This window comes from Betta splendens, chromosome 10 (genome assembly GCF_900634795.4).
Source record: "Betta splendens chromosome 10, fBetSpl5.4, whole genome shotgun sequence".
Taxonomy (NCBI): Eukaryota; Metazoa; Chordata; class Actinopteri; order Anabantiformes; family Osphronemidae; genus Betta; species Betta splendens.
This window is the reverse complement of record NC_040890.2, coordinates 13,087,407-13,115,086: the sequence shown is the minus strand read 5'-3', so window position 1 is coordinate 13,115,086 and position 27,680 is coordinate 13,087,407. Positions and strand designations below refer to the sequence as shown.

Below are 27,680 nucleotides of genomic sequence, written 5' to 3'. Positions count from 1 at the left end.
TTACAGTGGAGTCGGCGTGCCGGGGCTTAGGAGAAGGTCTGCAGCTCCTCCAGAAAGCTCGTCTCAGCGGCAATGAGTCTGAAAATGTACTTTTCTATTTGGTTTTCTTTACTTTTATCAGAAGGAGGTGCAGTATAATCCCCAGCAAAGGCACTAAGAGCTGTCATTGTCACTTCTGACAAGGGCATGAAGGAGGAAGTAAATATTCCATTGTCGCAATAAAAACTTGGAGAAGCTGCGTGGAAGGTAGAGGTCAGCGGTGCCATGTAGGAGCCGTGTATTAAGACGCAGAAGAATCTGAGCGAGGGACGAATCGCTCGTCAGGGCCTACGGAGGAATGCCATTAACGCGGGCTGGCTATAGAATGTGGAATGAAGCCGTGGACGCGGCCGCTAACCTTGGATAATGGCCTAGTGGGTTTTGGCCACAGGAACATAAATTTCCGTGCACTTCTGTGTAGCAGCGATAAAACCTGCGATATAAAAAAAAATAAAAAAAACGGCAGCCATTTCTCCACTTGTTTTACTTTTTGAAACAAATAGTGCCAGATGTAATAAATGGCCTTTTTACAGGAGACAATGTGACGCAGATAAGAGCAGGGCACGTCCGTCCGAATACGCCCCAGACTAATTACTCCTGATGCGTTTACTGGGACGTGGTGACAATGGTGAGTCTCTGAGTCACACACGTATTTATCAGCACTTGTGGGACCTATACAGTTCCGCGCCTGTAATCTATCTCGCCTTGTCTTCTCTCGACCTCCTTTGCTTTCCCAGTGTTTGACCCATTGTAGCTGAAAGTAATTGCAGGCAGAAAACAACGTCTAATGATTACTTTATCTGGGAGTCTGAGTGAGAGTGAAAAGTCACAGACAGGTACTTTCAACAAAAAGAGGAGGCCTTTTTGTTCCCGACATACAATTTCAGACAACAAAGAATATTATTGACTTGGATGGGATTAGAACACCAAAACAAATAACAAAGCACAGGGAGAAGACAAAGTGCACAAAGAGAGAAAGGATCTCTCGAACAGCCCAGAGCCGAGCACTTGTTTCTTTCTTTTTGTTGCCATTGATTAAAAGTATGTTGTAGGTTGAAGCACCCATTTTTCCACTGAGAATATACAACACTAACACAGTGTACGGGCTTAATTTAATGTAAATTCCTTTGATGTCAAGTCACCTTTGTTGTCAGAGGGAGAAAAACACCTCAGATGCTGCGCATCGCCTCAGCTTAAAATGTTTACGAAAGCGCAAGCGCGCGGCGACAACACGCACAATCGTGTGATTTCCATCAGCGGAGAGCGAGGTCGGGAAGGCAGAACACGGAGATGTCTTTCTCCCTCACGCGCCTGTTGTTGATTGCGTCTCCTTCGTTATGTCTGGACCGCTATCGGGGCCCCCCCACCTGAGGACAAGATGCCGGTGTCACCATCAACACAATCAGGCCTGGCCAAATACCCAGCGTGGGCCAGAAGCACGAGAGGTGCAAACACCGTAACAATCTGCAATCAGCGCTCATCACCGCAATGACACGCGGCCCGCGGGGGGAGGGAGGGGGCGCGGAGGGTCCGTGGGGGGCGGGAACCGAACCCCGCGCTCACGTACGTGGACGCGTGCACGCTTTCTTCCTCGGGAGCCTCAACAGATCCACTGTAGCCGCGCTGTCGCTGACAAGGAAGCAATACATAAATGCATATTTATAAGGTAAAAAAGCGTGTTTGAATTCATTGCGCATAGATGGATGTCTGTGAATTTCCATACTGTGTAGATAAAAAGAGGTCTGGGGAATGAAAATAAAGAGCGTGGAATGAAAAGTAAGTGAGCGTATTTTAGGAGGATTAAGAGGGAAAGAAAAGTAGTGGGACCTGACAAAGCTGTCTGATATTTGCAAGTAGATTGGATTGTTCCAGCAGGAATACTATCTAAACAATCAGGATTTTTAGGAAATGACTTCTCTAAAAATGTAAATGTCACTTGTAACACATTTACCGTTCCTTTGAAAATCAAATTAGAAGCAGATTCCCAGCACGACGGCGGCGTCTTCATAAAAAAAAAAAAAAAAAAAGAAAGAAACCTGTTGAGCTGGAGGCCGATAACAACTGTACGCTTGTAGAAAGTTGGCGCCGCGCCGCTACGTAGCATGTAGCGACTACATTCATCACGCCGACCCGCTGACCCCAATTATTACGGAAAACAAGAATGAATCAAATTAACATCGGAGGAGCTCTCGGATGCGGCAGCCTGTCTGTGCAGGAGGAAACGGGGCCATAAACAAGGTGCCGCTGCACATGCTGTATATCTTGCAGTCATTGATGATTAGCTCTGTTTTCCCTTAGCCATACATTATTGTTATTGCCTCCGTGGCCGGCAAGACAGGACGCGGGCATCATCACAAAGGCCCATCTTTCAAACGCTAACTGGCAGCACGAGGACCCCTCAGCCCCCGCGGTGGCGAGTGATCCGGGCGCCGCGGAAAGTGTAATCTCTTATACGACAGAGAGGACGACCCCTCCACGCGCGTTTATTGTGCGGTTGTACAGTATTTCTAAGCCAAATCATTTAGTCTAGTCGCAAAATGGAAAAAAAAAAAGGAAAACTAGCAGATGTCAACAGCTCAAATCCGGAGGTTTCGTCCCACCAGGCGATCCTGAAAATGTGTAATCTGTATGAGGTGTCAGTGTCAGGAGCAGACGCTGCCGCTGCTTCTTCTCTCCTCTCTATCTCTTTCCTTTCTCCATCTTCAAAATAGTTTGCTGGACGGCTTAGGCATGAATGCAGGCTGTGTACGGTATTAGTCACAGTCATTAGTGCTGAGCAAACTTACATTTGCAGTATCAGTGGGTAGTGTAGCATGCTAAAGGTTTTAATATGAGGGGCACACTCTCTCCACATCCCCCTGAGCATGTACACTTTAAAGGTTTTCCCTCTCCGCAGCGCCACAGACCCTCCTCCGGGGACAACTATTAATTTTTCACCGAAACCTCCCCTGAATAATGAATTCTGTCCTATTTATATGCTGTGATAAGTCCACTGAATGTCTAAAAAGGGGTTATCATGAAAAGGGTAAGGCTTTCAGAGAAAGACCTGTTCCTGCTTAACATGTTTAATTCATCCGCATCGGCGTGTTCCTCCGAAGCAGGAGAAAAGTCATATAATGTATCAGTGGCAAACATAAAAGCAGACACAAGCAGCGCATTCAATAAATCACAGCTTTACTTTTAATGTTTTGATGTCGACTGTCACAGAATTCTCCACCCTGAAACCAGCCGCCGAGGCTTCTTCCTCCTCCGGGCCCCGGCTGACAGGTGCGTACGCGCTCCCCCCGAAATCACACAGCTACTCAGTGGCTTGTGTTAATGTTGCTCCCGCTATGCACATTGTTTGGAGTGTGTTGACTTCAGGTGTTGTCAAGCAGCATTGGCAGCGGAGACGGATGAGACAGATACACGGGGTAAAGACGGAGTCAGAGAATATGGTGGCGGTTGAGACATAAAAGAAGCCGTAAAGTTAAGGCTATAAATAATGCAAGGAACCTGGAACGTATCTGGAAATCAGAGAGGGGAAATCTCAGCTGGGACGGATCCTGTTGTTGTACTAACTTATGAAACTTCATTACTCCCTCTCACACCAGAACGCAGACGCTGCGTCTTATCACACAAACTGTGACTCTTACACAAACAGAATTAATTGACGTTACACAGCTTTAATGGCGCCACGCGGTGATGTTGAAACAGATTAAATGTAGCACACGAAACACATTTGTATTGATCTCATTCATTACTAAAACCTACTTTAATTATAGAAATATATTATTATATATTATATATACTAAATTGTGCACTTATGGAGTATTTGTGATATCTCTTTTTTCTTCTGAGAATCTTCCTATGACGTATTTGTCCTGGTTCATTTCAGATCTGTCAGTGTCTAGTGTCCTTTTAAAATAAATAAATAAAATCAAAGGACAATAAAATAATAAAATAAGGAATAAAATAAAAGGACAAAGCAGAAAGTGCATTGGCTGATTGTGTTCTGCCGGTGATGATGAAGTGAATGCTCCAGTGGCACCAACGGTCCACAGAGGAGGAGATGGTGAAAATAGCCACGCTGCCACTTTGCTCTAGAGACTGCCGGCAACCCATTGACCTCAATGTCTTTTATGCTGTTTAGCCCAGAGTGCTAACTATCAGATATTAACACCACACATCTTTGATTTTGTGCGCCTGTCAGGCCCCGAGGGCTCTTGTACATATTGTGTGTCCTGGGGCTGCCATCCTCTGTGTGTCCATTGCCTTGTCCTCCTCTGGCGCGACAAAGGGCCACAAAGAGGCGAGGGTATGTCACATTTCCCCCGCCTGGCATCTAGCGGGCCCACTAATGTTGACGTGTCTTAGCAGAGCCGCGGGAGAGAACAGAGAGACAGGAAGTCTGAACAGAAAAAAAAAAAAAGAGGAGGCCCTGAATGTCACTAACATGTCTGACTATTTGCAGAATTGTGGGAGAAAATTGCCAGGGCTTCCTGACTCATCACCACCAGCACCAGCACCTCTGCCGCTGCCGCTCCGATGACATCACCACAGCCAATTTCACCCCTGCAGTTTATTTCAAGCTGACTGTGTGTGTGTGTGTGTGTGTGTGTGTGTGTGTGTGTGTGTGTGTGTGTGTGTGTGTGTGTGTGTGGGCGCGTGCACACCTCGTGCGTGATGGGGAGAGAAACAGTCTCTCTCTCTCCCGCTCTCTCTCCATGTAATTCAGTGTGTGAAGGCACCAATACCCATCTCTATGATAATTTCCTATTCACTATGAGCAAAGACAGCAACACTGATACAATTCATTTCCCCTTTATTAACTGGTGCGGAAATGTTGGGCCAGCAGAAGTGACTTCAGAAGTCTTTCAGGGCTGAGAGGTGGCAGAGTTTGTTTTACGGGTGGGAGGAGAAAGCGACTACTACAGGGTCCATGATTTCGGGAGCCATGCATCCATAATAGTGTTTCTGCCGGAGAGCAGAGGTTTAGTCTCCGCTAACATTTAGCGGCCTGTTGAGTCCCTCACAGCATTTTGCGCGACCCCGTTGCCCCCGGATCGACGCTCCTCACGTTCAGACGATCAACTTTTGTTTCCAGACTCCGCGTGACTTTCACACGTGACACCGACAGTCGAGTCCAGTCAGTCACGCTGACATTCAATTCATCAGATCCGATGACTTGCCACCAGTGCCGCTTTTATCTAAGGTGATGTCCTCTTTATTTTTTCCCCATCCCCGACGCTTCCTCTCTCCGCTCTGATATTGCTAATTATTTTGAACTATCAGGTAGACACTTTCAATTTCAATTAAATGGCGTCTTCTGCGCTGACCTTGGGGTGGAGAACGGGGCTGCTGCCTCTGCCCTCAACAATCCCACCAGCAGTTAGAGGTGCCATTTAGGAAGAAATTTAAACTCAATTTGAGCCCAACTTCCCTGAGTTCACCCTTGTCTGCTCAGTATATGTACTCCAGCAACACACTTAATGTGATAATTGAAAGGGGCCCAATTAAAGCTTGGAGGCATAACTGGCTACTGTGATAGACCCCGGGGTAGCTGTGAAGGACAGATTTACAGCCATATGCAGCTAATCTCGCTGTCTAGTGTGGCTTGTGAATCCTAATGCACCGATGTTGTGATGACTTATTGGTTAATGGCGGCTCACAAACACTATATTTTGCTCCCAGTATCAACACGAGGGTGCATCAAGTCACAGAGTCGCTGCTGTAGGTGCGGCGAACGCGTGGTTTTCAGAGTAATTCATCAAAATTATAACACGTCCTGCAAAAACTGTTCTGGAGAGTTGCTGCGCAATGTCATACAGGCAAATGGGGAAGGGAAAAAAAACAGCCACAGAGGGCACCATCTATGTAAGAAAAACAATTATGGGATATTGACAGCGAGTGCAATCAAAGGCTCCCCTGCCAGACTCAATGAGGTGCCAATCAACTGAGTGTCTGCCTCGCGCTGCCACCGCTGCTGCCGCTGCCTTTCATTTCACTCAGATTCTGCCATGGCGAATCCTCAGTCAATAGCTTAGAGCTGATGGTTAATGCTGATTGATGACATTCACTACTCATACCTATACCTAGATATTATATATAAAATATAATAATGACAATAATAATAATAATAATTTTGTAGTAGTAGTAAAAATTGTAGTTGCTTTAATTAACATTGTTCCAAACCAGCCTTAGAGCTTCTGTCACCATGTTTTGATGGCTTCATTATTTCCGTCGGCGAGAATCCGGTAGCTCCTTGAATGTTACTAAAGGTCGTTCATGATTGATTTAAGCCATAATTAAATTGATTATTAAAATAAATGATAAAGCGCCAGATGTGTTTTCATCAATGTCCCATGAAATCGTGTGAATTAGAATGTCACTCAAAAGCCCGACACGAGCCAACAAAACGTACAGGCGTCGGAGAACAATCTCGTCCACGCATGTAATTAAAGTGATCCTATCAAATGTGACATTTCGATCGCGTCCGCGCCGCGATCAGAACAGCAGAGGAAGATCACGCCTCCGCAGAGGGGGAGCGCCAGAGCTTAATACGGGTTCGCGTGAGAACGCGGTAAGAGGCGCTTCCGAGCGCAGAAATGTCAACCAGCAGGAGCAGCCCTGCAACAAAACCTGCTGTAGCCATGATATTGAATTGGCGACAAGTGTCACCTCTAGACAGGAAATAAAATCATTTCCCTCTCTCTCTCGCGCCATCTCTTACTGTTCTTCTCTTTCCCAGTGTTTACGCGTTTATTTGCCACGTTTCATCCTCGTCCCACGAGGCCACATTCAGACATTCAGCTTTATTATTAAGCATGTGTTAGAGCGGGCGGCGTCTCCCACAGGTTGTCCACACAACGAGCAGGAGCCATTAGGGGATAGAGTGTAACAAACATATCATAGGTTGGAGATCATCTGGTGCCGGTTTCCTGCAGCAGGGTTTGTAGTATTTCTTTCATTATCTCGCCTCCGCTCCTCACCCACACATCAGCTCTTATTTACAGTGAGTCAACATATTGAAGTCAGACTTGTGCAAGGCTGGGTGTTAACGATCCATCTCTTTGACAAGCCAGGGAAAAAAAACTCATTTACTAATTTGCAAGCATGTGACCCCAGTCAGTTTTCTTTAGAATGCATTATGGAAATCTAATCAGACACCGCGCCTTACCTTAAGACAACATTGAGACGTTCCAGGAGGATGACCTTCAAAACCAGTACCGGCGCCGCCGCTACCGTCTCCTCCATGTGTTCAGTGCTTAGCGACTGTGAGGGATCCCTCCCCCCCATTCGCTTCAATTGCTCTTTGAGTCATATAGGTCTTCATGGAGCAAGGTGGCACAATTACCATTTAAAGTGGTTAACATGCCCCAATTGCTATTTCTTTCCATTTTCGTCTGAAATATAATTCATTGTCCTTATTGAACATATTGAGAGCACTTCTCGGGGTTCGCCGGGCTGCATTGTAACATCTCAGCCGCGAGTAGCGATAAACAGACTGAAAGCTTTCAAACTTAAGTGGCACGGGGGGAGCAGTCATTAAAACAACAGCAACCTTGAGCCACTTCTGCGTCGAAAAACAATTATCACGAACTGAAACGCTTTAAGGAGCAAATCACAATCATATGCCATATATGACACTTAACTCCCCGCCTGTTTCCCTTTGAGTCCACACTTCACAGAGCGCACAACAAAGATTTGTAAACTCTACTGGCAGGAGAAGAAAGGGTATTAATTTTCCAACCTGGAAACTGTAAACTGAAAATACCTATGAAGTGGATAATTCTGTCTGGAGGAGACATGTATTTTCCCCTTCCTTGTGTCAACACAACTTCTTTTGAGGTGTGCAGCGATGTCTGTATGGACCAGATAAGTCTCTTATTCTCAGCAAAGAGCAATTTGCAAAATTCAGACGGCTGTACACAGACTCTCCACATTGTTAATTAAATCATTCTGCCTTTGATGTTTCCTCAGGTTTTAATGGGAAAATAACAAAATTAAATAGGATGCTGTCTTCCCTCCTTGTGAAAAGGACGATTCATGGATGGTGCATCAATTATTGAGGCAGAAATATTGTAAATAAATTAAATTAGCCATAAATAAAGATGCATGACTCCCGACTGAAAGCGCAGCATTGTTATTCTTTAAACCTGTCAGGGCACTGGCATGTGAAAGCAGCCATATATTATTCACACTTATTTGCACCTTCTATACCTGTTGCCAAACACACATGGACCATATGGTCAGGCAGCGACCAGGAAGTGGGTCGTATGAATAAAAGGCTTGCTTTTGTTGTAAGTGTAGTAGACGTGAATCAACAAGGGCTGGTGTGTGTACAGTAGTGGTCCACATGTGGGAACCCAACCTCTCCTGTTAAACTGGATCCGAGCATGCGGTTCTGAAGCCCGGTCACGTGATCAGGCTGGTGAGAATTGGCGTCTCCTCCCTCCTGCAACACCGCTGCCTCTTAATTTGATCAATAAAGATGAATTTCTCCCTGTAATGAAATTCACACTCAATGACAAGTTTATCAATGGCTGCCGCCAAAGGTCAGGCAATAAAAGGAGATTTTGTTCCGCAAAAAAAAAAAAAACAGCACCTAATTAGTTTAGTGTTCAGCAAGGCTGCTACACGCTCGCACCTGTCCGGCCGAGACGTATGACATCATGCGTTCACCTGTAGCTCGGTCAATAACGTTCTACAGCACAAACATGCGGCGGTACTACAGGACGACCTTTGCACTAATCAATCCGCTAACGCTTTGTGTCTAAAGAATAAAGCTGGCAAATCTGGGGGGAAGGTGTGTTTTCCAAGCGGGGTCAAGCTGATTACAGAATACGGTCCCTAAGGTGTTAATGGCAGGCTGATTATCTGAATGGTTAGTGTGTTTTACTCCAACCTCTAATTACTTCCAAGGCTAGTCTTTGAAAAAGCAATTATGAGCTGGGCTGCGGCGTACATCTCACTTTACACTCCAGTGCTTTTATAATTCATTTATTCTAATATCAGCAAAAAGTACATCGGGAAATAAATTTAGCGAATTGCATTTACACCTGTTATCAGCTGTTTAATTAGAGGTAATACATGCAGAATATTGTTTACAGCACACACGCGCACGTTAAATATTTGCCTCCGCTGACCCTTTACGCCCCACGTATCATAAGAGGTACGACTTCATGAGCACACAAGTGCATTAAGGGCCACGTTACAGCTCATAAGTACGTCTTAACTGTGAACGTGCCTGCGTCTCCCAGCAGAGGGCACATCATCCACCTCTGTGGGTCTTTTTATCGTTGTCCTGTACTGAAAAGTTACTTAAGACCCGACTAATGCTGCAGCTAAGCCTCTTGATGTTCCGTTCGGTCTGAGGCGCCTCCACGGGGCTCTGTGTTGCAGATGTACATCCATCCTATGAGATATGTAACGCTGCATAGAGGGAGCGGCAGACATTATTACAGCCCACCACCAAGACGCTGCAATAGCTTTCTTTACTGCTCACTTCACAGGATGTGCTTTTTTTTTTGTAGTGCCCTTTGAAAAGTACAAACACAAACAGATGAATGATGATAGGGATGTGTTGTATATTTATGCAAACCTATTGAGCTGCTTCTGTGGTTAACATAAATGGACCAGCTGGGTTTTACTGTACATTTACAGCCTCACACTGACAAAGCGCTTCACTGAGGTCCAGCATATTTACACAGCAAAGCAGGAGCTGCAGGTGAGGTCAGATTATTTTAAGGCGCCTCATAGACCTGCGAAGGTGTGAGGCTCCGGCCTAAACGAGGCGTCCCGCTTCTGTCTAGATGCCGCAGATGTCCAAAAACAAGTTGACAGCACGGCCCCACAGACAAGCTGAAGATTAATGACTTCTGACAGCTCCAACAAGCCGGGATATGAACAGTCACCCGGCAGCCGTTGCATACGTAGAAACAGCTGTTGCAGCGGCCGAGGCTTCGATGGCTAACTGTACCCGCTCGTTGGGGGGGGGGCTTCCGCCGCACAGAAGCGGGGCACGGGCACCGGAGACCTCCCGACGTCCACCAAAACGCCGGGACGCGAGTGACAACAACTGCACTGTATCCACGCAGCTTGTATTGATGGCTTCGGAGGCTCCTGCCAATGCCTGTTGTGTAATTATAAGAGCCTGAATTATGTTTGCGGGGTAATTCTGCTGCACACACGTTGTGATTAGCGCAGGCATGAATGGAGCTAGATTGAACCCAGTTGGAGAATATAGCGAAAGAAACTGCAATTAGATACAACATTATTCCTTTTCTGCTTGATTCTGAGAACATTGCCTTGTTCTGCCACAATAGGATTTAGATAGGCCCTTTGTGATGAAGGCTTATTTCGAAACCTGGTGAATGTACAGGACATGACGAATCACTTTGTTTCAACAGGACAAAAGGCAGACTTGGCGTGTGTTTCCCGACAATCGCCTTTGTTTGCTATTGCTAAGTCTTTTCTCTCTAGATCGCCCCAAAGAGGCCGACAGAGCAGCTTTGAATGGATGTCCTGAAAACAGCCAGGAGATTACTTTGTACTGAAGGTACAAATGCCAGGCTGGATCCTTTTGAATGACCACCTAATTTGGTTCCTTGCATCATCACTACTCTTTTATGAGCCATTATTCGGGAAAAAAATGTTCATTGCTTCTGAATTTTCATCTAATAAACACTGAATCTAACGCAATTAGCGGCTTAAAACAAAACCTGGAACAAAAGGACGATGATTCTGCTGGAGTTTAAATGTTCTCCCGGCGCATTATTAACGCAATGTTAAAATTAAATACAGATTTTCCAGGAAAGCAGCTGAAACAATTAGCATTTTATTTCCATTCAGCCTTTGTACAAATCTACATTAGGTTTACAAGATGTCAGTATCTGGATTTGCATGTGCGAACGCGCTGTCCTTGCTTAGGATTCAGCAGATGGAACCATAGGATGGAGGTTATCAGCCATCCCGTTCCCCTCTGGACTGTAATTCGTTGTCGACAATGTGCTATGGACCCTAAAGGCCTGCCATCTGCTTACTTTAGCGCCTTCCAAAGGTGAGAAGATTCAAACTGCCACCTGGTTGATGCTTTATCCATGCGAGCTATGTAGTTACTATTGTCTGCGTAAAAATAAAACACCTACACGTGAGGATATTATTGTGAAACGCTGGAAGCGGACTTATATAATTAATTAGCCGAGGAAACAGTGCATTGTTCAGTACTTTGGGTTTTTTTGTTTAAAACCTCACAGTTGAGGATTTATAACAAAGATAAAATGAAAATGAAACACCGATAGCACTCGCTTACTGAGCCGTGAAATCAGATTTCAGTGGAATAAGAAGTTAGTGAAAGTATTCAGAGTTCAGATGAACAACGCCGGGATATTATCAGAATTTGGCTCCAGAGTCATTTTAGCACCGGTCAGAAAGATGAGTCCTTCAAAGCGGCTTCAGAGTTACTGTCCTATCTCTGATGTACTGTGTTGTGATTCACGTCACTTCACATTCACCAAAACGAGCCACGACTTCATTGACCCAACGCAGCCGCGCGTGGATCTCCGCCGCGGCCCCGCGACCCGTTTCCAGGCCGTTACCAGACGCCTTGTTGCTTCTGGATCTCCGCCGTGCTCAGACACTGTGCTGTGACAAGCGAGCCGTCCTCTGATTCACGGCTGCCAAGTCGATGCGACCAAATTTTCATCTGCTCCGTGTGTCGCTTGAGCACACTGAGCAGCGCTGTTTACACAAAACACAGTAATGTAATATCTGGGAAGCCTTGATCCTGTGCAGAACACTATGTTTCCAGTAAAGCCAGCAAATGTCGGACTGCGCGCTGCTTGTTATTGAGTTAACCTCTGAACCTCGGTGGCTCATTCACACCGTCAGTCCTGAATGCAGCTCGTTAGGCAAATAATATCAGCAGCCTCACAGTAAACATATACAGCAGGAAACATACGGACGCAGAGCTTCACGGAGGTAAAAGAGTAAACAAGCTCCTTACAACGACAGCTGATTGCAGGTAACGGACAGACTCAATTAAACATAAAGATGTGCTGACCGTAATTATTGTGCATGTAGCATGAAGCCGAGACGCTCTCTGAATAAATTAATGTAAATGTTTAGAACGAGAGCCCATTGAACAGATGTCTTCATGCAGAGTCCTTGTCTCAGGCTTTCTGAGCATTCATACATCATCTCATTGATCCGGCCTGGCTTCAAGGTCACACAGTGGGAAGCAAAGGTCATGGGTCACCGGGCTCCTCACGCGTGCCCTCCGTGCGTCGGATGGCGTACTGTTGGTCAAGCAGAGCCAAGCTCATTTCCAAAGGCCCTCAAGGCTCATGAGGTGGATAGGTCTGAGGTGTTCTGACCGCGCATGGATTCCTCACAAGGCACCATCTCATCACACTAAATGACTCATTCCCTTGATGCGTAGACAGGGGGAGTGGTGAGCCGTGTTGCCATCCAGCCGCATTCACAATGGCTAAGTATAGCGCATAGAAGCTGTGGACAGAAGGTATCCTCTGGGCGCTCGCAGAGATGCAACATATTAAATGGAGCGGCAAACTTTCCCTCTTTTTTTTTTTTTTTTTTGAAGCGGGGCATTATGTATGCATGTGGGGATGTTTGTTAAAAACCCTTGTCTGCTGTCAGGCTTCACCTCCTTTCCCCTAAGCTCGCAGAGGGAAACGTAAGCTGTTTACAAATACAGTATGACAGGTTGGATACTGCTAACTTAAGTTTTCATGTCAAAATCTGTCAGTGACATTTAACAAGAAGAAAAAGCACGTCAGATCTAAAATCCTCCCAGAAAGAAGAGGGAAACAGCTGACATGTGGATGAAAATAGCACTTAGCCTGGAATGCACCAAAGGAGACAAAGAGCATATTCAGTCTATATGATTATACGTTGGCTTCTGGTTTGTATTCATACTTGTTTCACGCAGCTTTGTAATCTTAGAATTACTCACTGTAAAATCTAATCACTTCATTTCATAATGACTCATTCACTTTATGAGCAATGTCTTCTCTGTGTGGGTGGACTCAACATCATACAGTAGGTGTCCTACTGTAATTAAGTGCTACAAATACAGTACTACTAACGTTTCTTGACCATATATGGTCAAATACATACAAAGGAAATAGAGAGTTTAGTGAGAAAGGCTTTAGGCTGTTTGGATTTCAACTGGGAATAGATTCTCTCTCTCTCTCTCTCTCTCTCTCTCTCTCTCTCTCTCTCTCTCTCTCTCTCTATATCTCTCTCTCTCTCTCTCTCTCTCTCTCTCTCTCTCTCTCTATATATATATATATATATATATATATATATATATATATATATATATATACATATTACATATATCAAGGGCAGTGTGCAATCATGGAGCTGTGTTATTCCCTATGATTGCCAGTCCACTGGCAGAATGCACATGCACACTCACACCCCACCGCAGCTGTGTGAAAATGTGACTTCACAACATCAATAAAATATTGAGAGGGAAGATCAGAGGGAATTTAAGCCCAGGTGATACAGTATTACCATTTTTTTTCCTCCTGCATCCGTCTCCTCGTTTTCGCGCCCCACGGTTGTGCCCTTGCACTATGGATTAGTCAAGTGTGTTGTCAGAGCAACATGATGGACACAGAAAAATAAAAAGGCTTTCACAGTTACAACAATTTCCCCATACGAAGCTTTAGTGGAACGGGCTCCTGTAAAAGCAGCGCGACAGAGAGCGCGGAGGGAAAGAGACACCGTGCTCTTTTATAAAAACAATGTAAATGTAAGATGTGCTGAATATTGACTTTAATATGGCTTCAGTAAAATAAAGACGACTGTAGTGTGTCCTGATTTCTGCTCCATTTTGTCTATACATCCTCGGCTGTGTTGTACAGGCAACAGCAAACGCGCATTAATGATCATTTATGCTGCAGAACGGGACCAAATGTGTTCATACCGCCTTTGATAGCGCCGCACTAAATGTTGACAATGATTTTCACCACAGTCGATTTTTATGAACTCACTACATGCATTAAGCTCAGGTCTGCTCAGTCACATTAATTCCTTTTATTAAGTCACCATTTTTATGATTTTTAATTCCCACAGCTTTGTAACCTGTGTGTGGATACATTTGTCTTGCCTGCGGTGCTTTGGGGGATTTAGTAAGAAAAGGGAAACAGCAGGACGGAAACAATAAAACGGGATGTTATTTTGGGTTAGATATTAATAAAATATACTAATATGATTATATTTTTCTTTCTGTCCCCCTACTCCCACCTCACTCAATATGTATTTGTTTCTTGGAGTTTTTAGAAAGAACAGCAACGACAGTGTAATGACTAACAGACTCTCAGATCCCAGGCTTTTGTTCTACTGTATCATCACGTCAGGGCCAGAACGCGAACTCCGCTGCAGAGAGAGGTGTTGTTTTCCACCATAACTCAGAGTTGCCACCAACTTTGTTAATCAGGACCTTATCAGGGCGAAGGATATTACAGAGCGATATAAATGTGCCGCCTGGATTGTTAGTGGGCTATGGCTTTGAGCTTGTTAAAAGGGCCTGGTCAAGTTCTGTCGGATTCTAACAGCCATTCGCGCAGATTGGCCTCTCCGGCGCTCTGAAGGCCCATAAAGTCTGATTCATCACCCCTCTCGCTAGCAGAGGGCGCAGAAGGCAGCGAAAGAGCAGCGCTCAGGTATGCTAAAGTCATCCATGATGGAATCTGTCAACTCTGCAAATGGCTCCCCTTCGCCCTGCTGCCTCCTGCGTTTTATCAGCCCAAGGAGTTGATGACAGAAAGTCTATTGAACCCTGACTGTCTCTCCATACAAATCATTTCATTCTGGTGAACAACGTTGTCTTTTTCTGTTAGGTCACGGCTTGTTTATCAGTCAAATTAGGGGCGTGGCCTGACATTAGGAGGGAGAATTAAGGCAGCGTTTGCCGACTTCTCTCCCTTTGACTCACATCAGCTCCACGCTCTCACCTTGCCTCCAGTGATCATAATTGTATTGGGAAATCCTATTTGTTGCGAGGCTGCTGACAACCCTTGAGAATGGAAAATACAATTTAATAATTTGCTGCTGCAGACACATCTTCAAACGCAGCGGGATTTCGGGGCAGAGAACAACGGGTGGGCTTTGGGGGGATTATGAATGCTATTGGATCATTTTTTGAGTGACAGATAACAAGCTTGGGCTCCTAATGAAGATTTCCCCAGATGGATATGCAATCTTTTATGCTAGTTAACCGATCTGTTTATTTATGCCCTGAAAAAAAAACATCTCCTCCCGAGTGTAAATGTGAAAGTACGACTGACTGACACCCCACGATGTATTATCAATATATATTCAAGAATGCTATTCGCTGATTTATTTAAACAGTAACGAAGCGTTGCCCATTTGTTGAGACGTATTAAATATTAATCATGTCTTGCGTCTATTAAAAGCCATTCTACCTTATCCCAGATTTAGCCTGCACATGCTCTGACATTCATTCATGTATCTGAGCTGTTGACATCAAGAAACCCTCAGAAGGTAAAGTAGCCTAAGGACCTCTTTTTTTTCTTCCTAAAAACCTACCCTTGTGTTGTTGTGGGTTCAAATTGAGTGTTGGGTTTCGGCAGCGCCAGTCTGCCTCTTTACATTTTGTTTCCCTGCACTAGTCCAATTTCATATTGATGAGCTCTGCAGCAATTTAAATTGCATGTCTTCTTTAAACATTTAACTAGCAAAGAGAGCAATCACACTCTTTGCTCAAATCCTGGCTCTGTTGAAAAATGCAAATGCTATTGCAGAGGGGAGCGGCGCAGGAAGAGGGCACCTGAGCAAGTTCACGTTTCGGAGCTAATAGGAACAGAATCTGTCTCAGCGTGACCCGGACGCGGTGGGTTGGACTCGCAAACAGGCCCACGTGATGGAGCTAATGTTGATCAGCCTCCACCGCAAAACAAGACGAATGAGCTGTAAAGTTTGTCATTTGTTCAGGGAAAAAACCTAAACTCTTGGGAGATTTTTTCAAACTCCATATGGATCAGTCAATCTATAGCAACCGCATGAAACAAAACCACAGGAGGTCTCTGTGACATTTGCTTTGATGTCTAAGGAGAAAACACTGACTCTCGTTCCTCCTCATTAATTCAGTGGTGTTTTGTTACTTTCCCAACGTTGATATTAATTATTTTAATAAAGCATAAATCTCATAGTAGATCTTACCGTTCTCTTATAAAGCACAGAATGTGTCCAGCTCATAGTAGTTGGCAAAGCATTGAGGAGCTCACAACTCCATGTGCTGGGCCAAATGAGTTAAAGCGTGCTCGTATGGGGGCGAACTGAATTTTGCGAATCATGTGAAAGGAAGTAAATTGGTGAAATAACTAAATTTGTCAGGTCGTTTTTTTCCCAACCACAGTTTTTATTCTGGATTCTCCCAAGGAAGCTGCTTAAAAATGATAATCCAGGAGAGGAAGGCAGAATCTCCACAGACCTGCCTCAAGCCTACTTTCAACCCTATTAAGAAATATTATGCACTCTTCCAATGAAACCTAAACTCCAGCCTGAAACTCTGCTGCTTGCATGTCGTGCCTTGGCTTTTTTCTCACTGGTTGTGGACGCCTCAAGATGTAAATCTCAGCAGACCTGTCACATACTGTACAGTAGCTGATTGCTAATGATTTCATACCTACAGTAAGTACAACATCAGTCATTTTGACTTCATTATTTCAGCTTTAAAGATATTTCTTTAAGAAACACTGAATTTATTTTATATTTTATTCTATGACGAATGAGCAGTGGAAGGATCCTTCTTTAGGTGAGGTTATTTATAAATTGTATAAATAATTAATATACAGTTCTCAGAATTGCACACCAGCAGATGAATCTCCCCAAACAGTAGCGCAAAGAAAGGTGCTTGGCTCCAAGCTTTATGAGAGGCTGCCTCCGGCGAACTCTCAGACTTCTGCTTCATTTCATCCACTAAACACTTCATACTGGGTCAGGATGTACAGGACTATGACTCGTGTTTGCTGACACTGTTTTACTTTTTTCATCACATAGTATAATTATGGTATGACTCATTTTGACCCATAGTACAGTATAATATATATAGTATATGTATGTGCACCAAATACTATACCATGACCTTTTTCATCACAAACTATACTACACTTTTTTGATTATGTATTATACTATACTATGAATAGTATGTGATGAGAAAAGGTCATGATATAGTATTTGGTGAAAAAAGTGTCACAGTATTTTTGGAGTGAAAAAAGTGTCAGAATAGTGGAGGATGTCGTCACAAAGCAGTCAGTACTGTACATGTATTGCAGAGGTTTGCATCCTTTTTCAGAATGTATCTTTTTAACTAACCAAAAAAGGCAGCGATGAAAGTGATAAGTTGGCTTTTATCTGTTTGGTTTCCTTTTATCAGTCTTGCGTTTAATTTATTCTGTAATCCTGGGAAATTTCATCTGACGCGTCACACGGAACTGTCAATAAAAGTTGTTACTGTGACAGTACAGTCTGTATTCAGTGTAGTGTAGTGCGTTAACTGTATCAGTGAGCTGATGCAGAGATGCATTATCCATTCAAACATACAGTAAGAATGAGGATCATAAGGAGCCTGTCTCTGTCCAGCCAGTGGGTTCCAGTAACTGCATGTAGAGGGTCCGGCTCCACCCCCAGAACAGAACCAGCCCTCCTGATCAGGTTGCATTGTCTGTTAGTATCGGCCACCTTCATAATGCTGCCCAGCACAGATGCCACCGGCCACCACAGATCACAGAACATCTGCAGCTGGTGCTGCGCACGTAAAGGACCTTAGAATGCACGTTTGGCTCTCAGCCTTTTTGTACAATGCTACCGGGTTGATTTTTCCAGTTTGGATCGTTGTCCAAGTCCACTTCCAGGTATTAGTACTGGGTTACGACCTCCACCTCGTCCTTTTTAATAGTGAGGGGGGCGACAGGACTCTCAGATTTCCTAAAGTCCATCACCAGCTCCTTTGTTTTATTGATGTTCAGTTAAAAACTGTACCATCCACTGCTCACTGGTACTCGGTGACAATAGATATGCTGTAGAATTACTGCTTTAAATCCAGTGCTTTGTCAATATCCATCATTGCTGAAATCCTTTTAGTACATGCAGTGCTCAGTGGCTCCTTTAAAGATGGTCTCTCTTGCGGCACATATGTCAATTTGTCTGGCGATTTATTTGTTGGCTAACTGAGCCCGAACCACCTAACTCATTCAGGTAGACGGCGAGTGTGTGCGCGCAAGCGCGTGTGTGTGTGAGTCTCCGAGGGAGAGCGAGCGTGAGAGAGCGACTATGCCATCATACTTGGCCGCCATCCACACACACAGTAATGGACAAAGCGCCGTGTGAGGATAGGTCTCATGAGAAAACAGCGAAAGATGAGAAAATAAGTGGGTCAAGCACCAGGCGTGAGGGGCAGGACCGCTGAAGCAGGCCCTGCTCAAATCAATGGTGGGATATCAAACACCAGAAAAGTGTACTGTGGTGGTAAATGATGGGCTAAAAGCTGGAGGTGCCCTGGCTGAGTTTGATTATATCATTCCCCAGACGTTGTCCATCATCAGATCTTGGGATAATAGTTGTGTATTTTTACCCTTACAGTAAACACTGTCCACACTCAGAGCTCGTCATCACAGCGCTCGTCTCCACGGGCAGAAGAAACGATGCCGCACATGTTACGTTCTGTTGTGTGGAGATGCAAGAAAAAGGCTTTGTAGCAGTGAAGACCATTTGGCACGAGGCCCTGGAATTGGACAGGAGGCTCTTTGCTGCTCAGAACCTGAATTTGTGTGCCTCACTTACAACAAGTCAACCTCACAACCCAGCCAAAATGGTGCATTGATTATATAGAAAGCTCAATCAGAATTCGAATAAACTGTAATATGAATATGAGAATATGAGCAAACCCTCATACAGTACAGTAGCTACTTCACTGTATGTCTCGTTGAACAGCTGACACAACTAATGCACTATCCTCATTCCAAACATGTTTTTTGAGTCTTTCAGAGCCTTAGGTTATATTTAAAACGTGCCGCACACAGAAGCACGAACCCCCCCCCCCCATACTTAAACAGTGGCTTTCTGGTGCTTTAAAGCATGTCTGAGTCACATTAAGCTCCAGATGTATGCAGATGTGAGTCAGGCAGCGGCACCACCTCAAGCTTTCACTGCAGAATACCCAAACTCTGTGGATAATAGGAAATCAATGCTCATTTGCTGTTTTTTGGTCCAGGAGACAGTTATTCTCCAGATGGAGTGAATGAATTAGTTCTATATACTAATGCAGAAATTACACAGGTTTCAGAGTTCAAAGCCTTTATCTAAAGTTAAATTGCGCCGAAAGGTGCAAAGCTAAATGAATTCTCCTTTTAATGAGATACAAACATTTTCTTTGGCAGTCATTGTAAATTGTCTTGGTTTTCTAAACCACTTTATTGGTCTGATAATTGGTTCAAATTTGCCGACACTTCACTCGTCTGTAAATGTTTGAGTAACCTGGCTGCAGAGGTTCCCACTAACATGTTGAAACCTTTTTGGGCTTTTGGCTCAATTACTGTGGGTGCAGCTGTGGAAAATTGCTGTGTCGCAAGCCCGCCTTTAGACAGACAGAGATTCTCTATAAAGGGATCAACATATGGAATCCTTTACACTGACAACACAAAATTGACCATAATTGGGGCCACTTTAAATACAAAATGAAACACTTTGTGAGGAGCAACCAGCCATGATGGAATTGTGGGTGACCTCCACTCTGTGTCTATGTTGCATCTTTTCGTTCTGTCTTTCGACTGCACAAATGTTCTCCTCAATTTGTAAAGCAAAGACAACATATGACTTATATGTGTTTTATAAACCAAATATTTCTATAGGCGTAGATATATTTCACAAATCAAAGAACATATGCATTACTAAAGGTATAAAACAGGTTAGATTAATTGTCTCTGGTAGTATCAGACTTTTAAACTCTGGTTTATTCAGAATGTTCTGCTACCAGGCATAAAATGCAGCCATCAACACTCTGTGGCATTTTTACGCTTTAGCTTCAATAAAATTAATGCAAATGATAAAATAACAGCAATATAATAAAACTTTTCCGGAGTCCTTGGGGGAAGAATCCAGCATTTCAATGTCACATCCTCTTTATATACTGTATCAATATGGTTTTACTAAGCAATTTAATGTGATATAAATCACTGGGGTCTAGATCATAGGGAAAAAAAATCCCATTTACAAATTGTGTCCTCGTTTGTTAGTGGAACAGCACCTCAATTACCCAGTGAACAGCTTTTTATTTATTCATGCAGACAAAGTCACGTATTCATGAGGATTAACCCAAAACGCGCTCATAGACTGGCAGGCACAGATTGCATATTTTATCATACGAGGAATAGCTGACGCTCGTACCCACCGAAGATTGAGAGAAAGCAACGTGACAACGGAGGAACGGCTGAGTGAGCTTGTGGGTCATTGCATGGTCAGTTTCACTAACTTTATTCTGATTTGTGCTTTCAAGAATATATAAGAGGGTATTATGAGTAATATGTGCTTGGCAGGAGGGGACGAGCATATGGCGCTAAGTTGTGTAACAGCGTGTACTTGTAACCTTACTTTCTGTTTCGCCCCCTTGGAATACGGGCTCTGTAGCTGAAGCCGCAGACACAATTTAAAAGGAAATATTGCCTGAACAAATGCAAATGCAACATCCACATCCAAAAATTCACAAACAAGCCCAGAAACAAAGCAGACACATGCACCAATTCCCGTAACTAAAAAAGTCACCCAGTGTTACGCCGAATGCCAACAAAATACGTTCCCTTCGGATTAAATGTACTCTCCCCGGAAAATATCAAATCATCCTAATAGCCAAACTTCTCTTCAGAAATTGTTAGGGAAATCCTCTGTCCCCTGTCATATTACCCACATTTATCAAGATGCAGCCATTACGTCTGGGGGTTTATCAAATTATCCGCTCGCAGAATGGCCGAAAAGGGACACATTACAACCAGCCCACTTCGTCTGAGCCGCGGCAAAACAATATTCCGGGACGCCGCGGCGACCAAAAAGCAAATTATGGCGAACATAACACAGAGTTCGGTGGAGCGTTAACAAAATGAATGGCCCTCTCCTGATTTTCTATCTGTTGGGACAGATGTCCCCGTGTCCCCGTGACTCGCGAGGTGGACGGCCCTGTAAGCGATGGCAGATGCTCCAAAGGTAAGACAGATGGAAGAAACCATGCACATTTTTCACTTTGGAAGAAATGAATATTAATCATTTACAACTCCACAGTAATAATGGTAATTACTAGGCCTAAATGGTAAAGGAAAGGTGCGGCCCTCCATGTGCGACATAAACAATAACTGCCTTTACACATAATAATCAAGCAGGTAATGTTTATTTTTTAGCCATTACGTCTTCAGAATAACTTCACATTAGGGTTTTTGTCTCTGTTGCTTTGAGGACATAAAAAGGCATCCATTCAGTGCTTATGATGCGTGTGATTGTCTTTCTGTCTGCATTCGTCTGCACTGTAAGTGGTGGACGAGTGGGCGTATAAGTGCATTAAAGCAAATGAGCGCCTGGGTGCATGTGTCTGCTGCACATGTGAATATGTTTCCCTGCTCGATTCCACTCCTGGCAGCTGCAAAACACGTAGCCGCGAAACCCAGCGTTCCACGGGCGCCGCGGCTTCTAATACGCTGTGATATCGAGCTCTCATTGTTGGGTAATTGCCACTGATGGAGGAAAAAAAAAGAACAATATTTCATTCAACACAATCTGTAGTAAACTGAAATCAATGAGGCTGAATAGTGTGATTAAAATTTGATCGGATCACCGGCGACCAACAATGACAACAAACATGGAACAGAGCTTTTCTTTTTTTTTTTATCGCACAAAAGCCGCTCAGTGGTTTAAACGTTGTTCAGTGTGGCCGGGATAATGGCAGCCTATTGATTCCTTTATTTATTCTAAAACCAGAACTTTTTTTCAGCGCCTCGCATTCGCCGGCGTCTCCACAGCGAGCGAAATGTGGCTTTTGAGGAGCACCGGGAGATTTGGCAGTCGGAGCGTTCGGAGCGTTCTCGTGTTGGGCCGCTGCGCTCGCGCTTGATCTGCGCTCTCGCAGCAGCGGCAGAACCGCGGCGGGGACGGATCAGGCAGCAGAGGCTTTCAAAGACCCTCAGGTTGTCAGCGGCAGCGGCGTGCGTGCGAGCGAGTGAGCGAGATATCTGCTCTTAGACGCGAAAAGTGGGAGGTTTGTTCAACTAGATGCACATCAAGGTGTGTGTGTCTGTGTGCGTGCGTGCGTGCGTGCGTGTGCGTGCGTGGAAACTCTGCATCCACCGTGAACAAAGCGGCGACTAATCAGGAAACCAAACATCAAACAGGATTCTGGTGCTTTTTTTTCCCTCATAAGAACAAATATCCAGAAGAGAAAAAGAAAAGTAGGTCGAGTTTTAAGCTTAAAGTCTGACTAGACCTTTTCCACAAAGTCAACAATTAAGAACAATTTGCAGCACAAAAATATTGCGTGTGAAGTCTACAAGCTGCAAGATGTTCCCAAATAAAGATTAGGCCTTTTTAAGGGACTCCCTTCTGTTTATCTCTGCTTTTCTTCATAATGAACCTTTATGGTTTGTGCTGTGAATCCAGACTAGTCAGATGTAACGCAAGGTCCAAAGAAGCATCTAAGAAATAAACATTTTAAGACGGCCTTTAATCAAATGTTAAGTTTCTTCAGGGACGCTGTGCGCCGCGTTAAGGAGGCAGAGAAGCTTTTCCTCTGTGTTATTTGGACTTTTATTCCTGCAATAACCCTTTGTACTAGATGGCATGGACGAGACCCCGTGGTGCATCTGTCCACCCCACCATGTGTTGCATTAAGGCAGTATTATGGCACGGACCAGTGGCTCCCAGATGCGACAGCAGGGCTGATCATCAATTATTATACCTCAGTGGATCGAAATGAGCATCTCCGCTCGTTCCAGCGTCCCGGGCGCTGCCCCGCGGCGCCGGGCCCCGGCTCACTGCCCCCCCGACTCCCCCGAACGGCGTCCCCTCTGCACCCGTGAGCCGGGCGACACCAGCCGGAGCACGGGCGGCGGCGGCGCGCGCCTCCAGACAACATCTGCCTCCCCGTCGGCGACCCGCCGGGTCGAGCCGACTGCGGAAGCAAGAGCGCGCCCGCGGAGGCCCCTGGTTTTATCCTAACGGAGCCTGCGCTCGCGTCGCCGCCTGCGACTGGCTTCAGGAGACGCTCCTGTTTATTCTCCGCCAGCCCGGTGCCGCCGTTCAATCTGTATATCTTTCCCTCTCTCGCCATTCTATCCGAAATGAACACCGAGGGATACATCCAACGGAGGCCGATCTGAAACAGCAGCCGCCGCTGTTACAGGAAAAGGATAAAAGGCACATTTTAGACCGTTTGAAAATGCCTTCGGTGTGTTTCTTAGGTGTGAAGTAGCATAATATGCACTGTTCCAACGACGCATACAAATGTTTAGCATATACCACGATTTCCAGTCGAATTTTCACAATTAGTCACATGAAATATTTAACTCCCATGAGCGCGGGGGAATTACTCAGCATGAGGGAGCCAGATGTTTGACACTTGGAGCCCCGTGGGACCTGTGGTTGAATGGAATCGGGACGAATCAATGCAATCACGCAGGTGTCTGGGGGGGAACGGGGGCGGGTGGGGGGTTGCAGAGCGTGTGCCTGCTCGCTTCGGGCGAGGCTTGAGCGCCAGGCCCGCTTCTTCACGCATGAAGCGGCACACAGCTAACGGACCTCACGAGGGCCGCGTCGCCCCGAGGTCCCGGCAGATGCCGCGCACAGAGCCCGGGTGGAGGCGGCCCGCGGGCGGCGATGGGTGGAGTGGAAAGAGCCCTCTGCCGCCTCCCGTCGGGCCCCGCACGACCTGCGGGGCTCACCTGGACATGGACTCCCGCCCTCTCCCCGCTCCCATTCTTCACCCGCTCGTTCGGGACGACTTCTTCTTCCTTTCGCCGCCGCACTCGCACTCCATTTGTCAGCGTCACCAGCCCACGAGCTGCTTTTGAAGCGATCCATTTGCCCGCGAATGCCAATTTATCAGGCAGTCAGTGCATCCATTGATCGAGTGGCGATACGGTCCCGTTCTTGTAGCGCGAGTAAGAAGCCCTGTTCATGCGTTCAAATCATAGCAGTAACTCACGATGCAGATTAAAATATACTGCAACCTGCATCCGTTATTATATACACAGCCCACCAATTGAATTTACAGCCGGTGGCGCGTGTATTTGTGCGCGCGTGAACTTTTACGCGTGAGATTTATTGCGATTTTATGCCTGCGCTTGTGAAATTAATGATTTCATAGGAAAATATTGCATTTCTTGTGTATGACACATTTTAGCCGAAATATGCAAATATGCGAAATGTAGACAGATGGTATCATGGTTGTAGCCGTCTGTCATCATATCATTGATGTCACTGCAGCAATACTGCAACTATCACTGTAAATTGAATCTCATCAAAGCTGCACTTTATCTCACAGTAACTTCTTATTGAAGAATAAGCCGGAGAAAAGCAGCAATTTAATTTTCCATTGGTCACAGCGCGCTCATTCCTCTGCTTCTGGTTACGCTTCCTCATCCGCCGACATGCTCTCAGCGCTTATTCTGCCCTGGCGCTTCAGTAAATGGGCTCTTTTTTAGAACAACAACTCTTTAAGGAGGCTCCTCTCCATACGTCCCTGCTCCTCACAAAGGCCTCGGACCTGGTGGAAATACAACCGCTGAGATACTGTGCTCCGTTCAGCCTTCGGGAGACATATTGACGCACAGTTATTTTGGTCAATAAGTCCTTCTGAGCAGAGGCCATCCTTATCCTTGAGACCCACTGCATGTGAAAAATGAGAAAGGGATGAGGCCATGCATTTTAATCTGTCTGTGGCGCTATATCTTAACAGGAAGGAGAAGGGATGGGAGACGATGGGAGAGAGGGGGAGGGAGGGGAGAGAGACAGATGCACTTCCTCTAACCCTGTCTGGGCCTCTCTAATGCAGTTGTTAACAATAAACCATAGCATTGGTTATACTGAAATACGACACCTCCCAGCCAGCGTATAATGGCTTTATTGAAATTCGAATCAGGCCGACCTGTGACCTCGAAACGCAATTTATAGACAAACATAAAATCTCAAATGAGGATGATCTCGTATTCAGACGTTTTCATATGCACAGATTTAACCTTCGCGTTAAGAAGCTAAAGGAAATCTCCTTCCCGTGTGATGTCAAGACATTGAAAATTCAATAAGGCACATCCATAATGATTGTGGTGTGGAGCGCATACAGTACACAACTGTATGTGAGCAGGGTGGGGCCGAGTCGCACGCACGCAAGGACTAAAAATGAAAAGGAGCGGAATTTCTGTAAAAAGCTATCTATAACAAAGTGGCTTCAATAAAACATGGACACATGTATATTTGATAGCTTCCCATGTTTTCCTCCCGCTACCGAAGGGAAAGTTTCTGCTCTTTCAGGCAGGTGAACCTCAGCTCGTCACACTCAAAGAACAGCGCGAGGGTTGAGAAATGTTGGAAGGTTCTTTTTTTTTTTTTTTTTTTTTTGTGGCGTCCAGTTCTGCGCCGAGATTTCTTCAAAGTTTAAAAGTTCAAGCGAGTTTATTACCGGAGGATTCCTGACCCGTAGATTTGAGGCGGCGTCGACCCGCTGCTTGATTTCAATCCGATTAAACTGAATGGGGATGAAGAAGAATCGGCGTAGCCTCCTGCCCCGTGTGTGAAAGACGCCACTGGCAGCCCATAAAAAAAAGGTGCCCTTGTTTGATTCCACGCGTGTTGTTGCTTTTAATGATTCATGTTTGGTTTCACTGAGATCACATCAGCTAGATGGGATCAAGCTCCAAAGCAGCTCAGCTCGCTCCTGCCCAACTTTTCACCGTTTTAATATGCAGTCTGTCTATATTCCAGTTTAGGTATCATAGAGTCAGTGAAATGGAACAAAGTGAATTGCTGGCTCGGGCCTTTGAGCTCCTATCCTTGTTTGAAGTCTCTCTCTCCCCCTGCCGAGTTCAGAATGGATTGTCCAGAGACACGATCAGACTTGGCAGTTATTGATCACTTGCCAAACCAGACACAAGTCTCACTGAACATGTTAACAACTTCGGAGTGAGTATTTTAATTGTACAGGCCTTTAAAAAGGCCCACTCGAGTCCGACGGCTGCTGACGAACTGGAAACGGGGCCAAAACGAACCCGAGCTGCTTCTCGCCCGGACGTTCCGGTCCGGTCTCTCAGGGCGCACCGGAGCATTAACCAGCTGAACCGAAGGTATTAAAAGATGCTTCAACAACAGAAAAATATGTTTCTCATTTAAAAACTTATTTAATCCTCTAAAATAGTTGAATAAATTCACTAAATATGTGCATGTTAATTAGAGAAGGTTAATTTGTAGATTCCTGGTCAAAGCCAAATCAGCTTACAGAAATCCTCCACTAAAACTAAGTTGAAAAGCAAATACTAAGTATGTGTCACTCATAATGTGCTGTGGACTTAGGAGGATGCTGGTTTGCCTGTTTTTCAATTAGTTTAGAGTGCGTAAGCTCTGGATACTGTGTCGCCTTGTTTGTTTTGTGCAGGTCGCGACGCCGACGCACTTCCAATTGAATGGGAACTCTAAAGTCCACGAACTGATTGTCCTGAAATCTTCCGATATCTTTTCCGTCTCGTCTCGGTAAGAGCTGGATGATTGCACCAGAAAGCTCCCGTCTCAACTTCAGAAAAGACTTTGGCGAAGGGGGCCTAATACTGTGGAACGGGGGTTTCTAACATGACACCATTCAGTCGTTTGAAGGAGGCTGGAGAGAGATTTCTGCGAGCTGAGTTAACTCCTCCAGATCAATAGCTCGTCTCCCTCTCCGAGACAACTGGTGTGGCATTTGAACCAGATAAAACAAGGGTTCCCCTCCACATCACCTCTGAGAACTGAGCTCTGGCACCAAATCCCAATCAGTTGAGAAGGATACAGATGAGTCCATCTAAATCCCCCTCTGACTCAGCTCCAGACCCCCGGCGGTCAAAGAAGGAGAGAAAATCTAAATCTGAATTCATCTTAAAAGGAAAGGTCCAATCTATGTAGGTTAATACTCACTGTTGCTTCATTTAGCTCAGTTGCAGGCCCACTGGGGCAGCTGTAAAAAGTTCTGGGAGCCAGAAGGCACAAAGGCTTTTATTTATTTATATGCAGGAGAATATATAGCGGGAAGCAAACTGGTGCAAATGATGTGAGAAAAGTAGTTTGAAGGAGTTATCTTGTAGATTGTGCGATAACTGCAAGAAAAGGAATATGCTCCATTATCATTTCATGTGCGGCATGAATTAAATATACACATGGCAGCCAGAATGGTCTGTGATAGCGGGACAATATGTGGGGTCACCGTGTGAAATGGATGAGGATGTCTGCGACCCATCTTTTTCCCACCGCCGCGCGCCCCTGAGCAAGGCGCTTCATAATTAGCGCAGCGCCGCGGCTCGTTTGTCTGCCGCCGATGACGAGACGCGCATCAAAGGGAAGCGGGCGTCTGCGCCGACTTTACACGGATGGAGGTGGGGGGAGAGAGGAGGAAA

The 27,680-nt window shown here is 45.2% G+C and overlaps 1 protein-coding gene and 1 long non-coding RNA gene across 42 annotated transcripts in view; one reads left to right on the top strand and one right to left on the bottom strand.

The window, feature by feature from the left end:
* The window catches only part of pcdh11 (protocadherin 11), a 136,741-nt gene that overhangs the window by 8,623 nt on the left and 100,438 nt on the right, over positions 1-27,680 (bottom strand). The window lies entirely within an intron of this gene.
* The window catches only part of LOC114864848 (uncharacterized), a 136,228-nt gene that overhangs the window by 55,010 nt on the left and 53,538 nt on the right, over positions 1-27,680 (top strand). For 15 of the 37 annotated variants that reach the window (XR_008695826.1, XR_003787417.3, XR_003787416.3 and 12 more), the window contains 2 exons: positions 7-667; positions 3,247-8,921. The exons of 3 other annotated variants lie outside the window; for them this stretch is intronic. This is a non-coding gene — a long non-coding RNA (uncharacterized LOC114864848). Of the gene's footprint in view, positions 1-6; positions 2,075-3,246; positions 8,922-27,680 lie in introns of those variants that run through there. 19 more of the 37 variants (XR_008695820.1, XR_008695816.1, XR_008695815.1 and 16 more) reach the window with 10 other exon arrangements.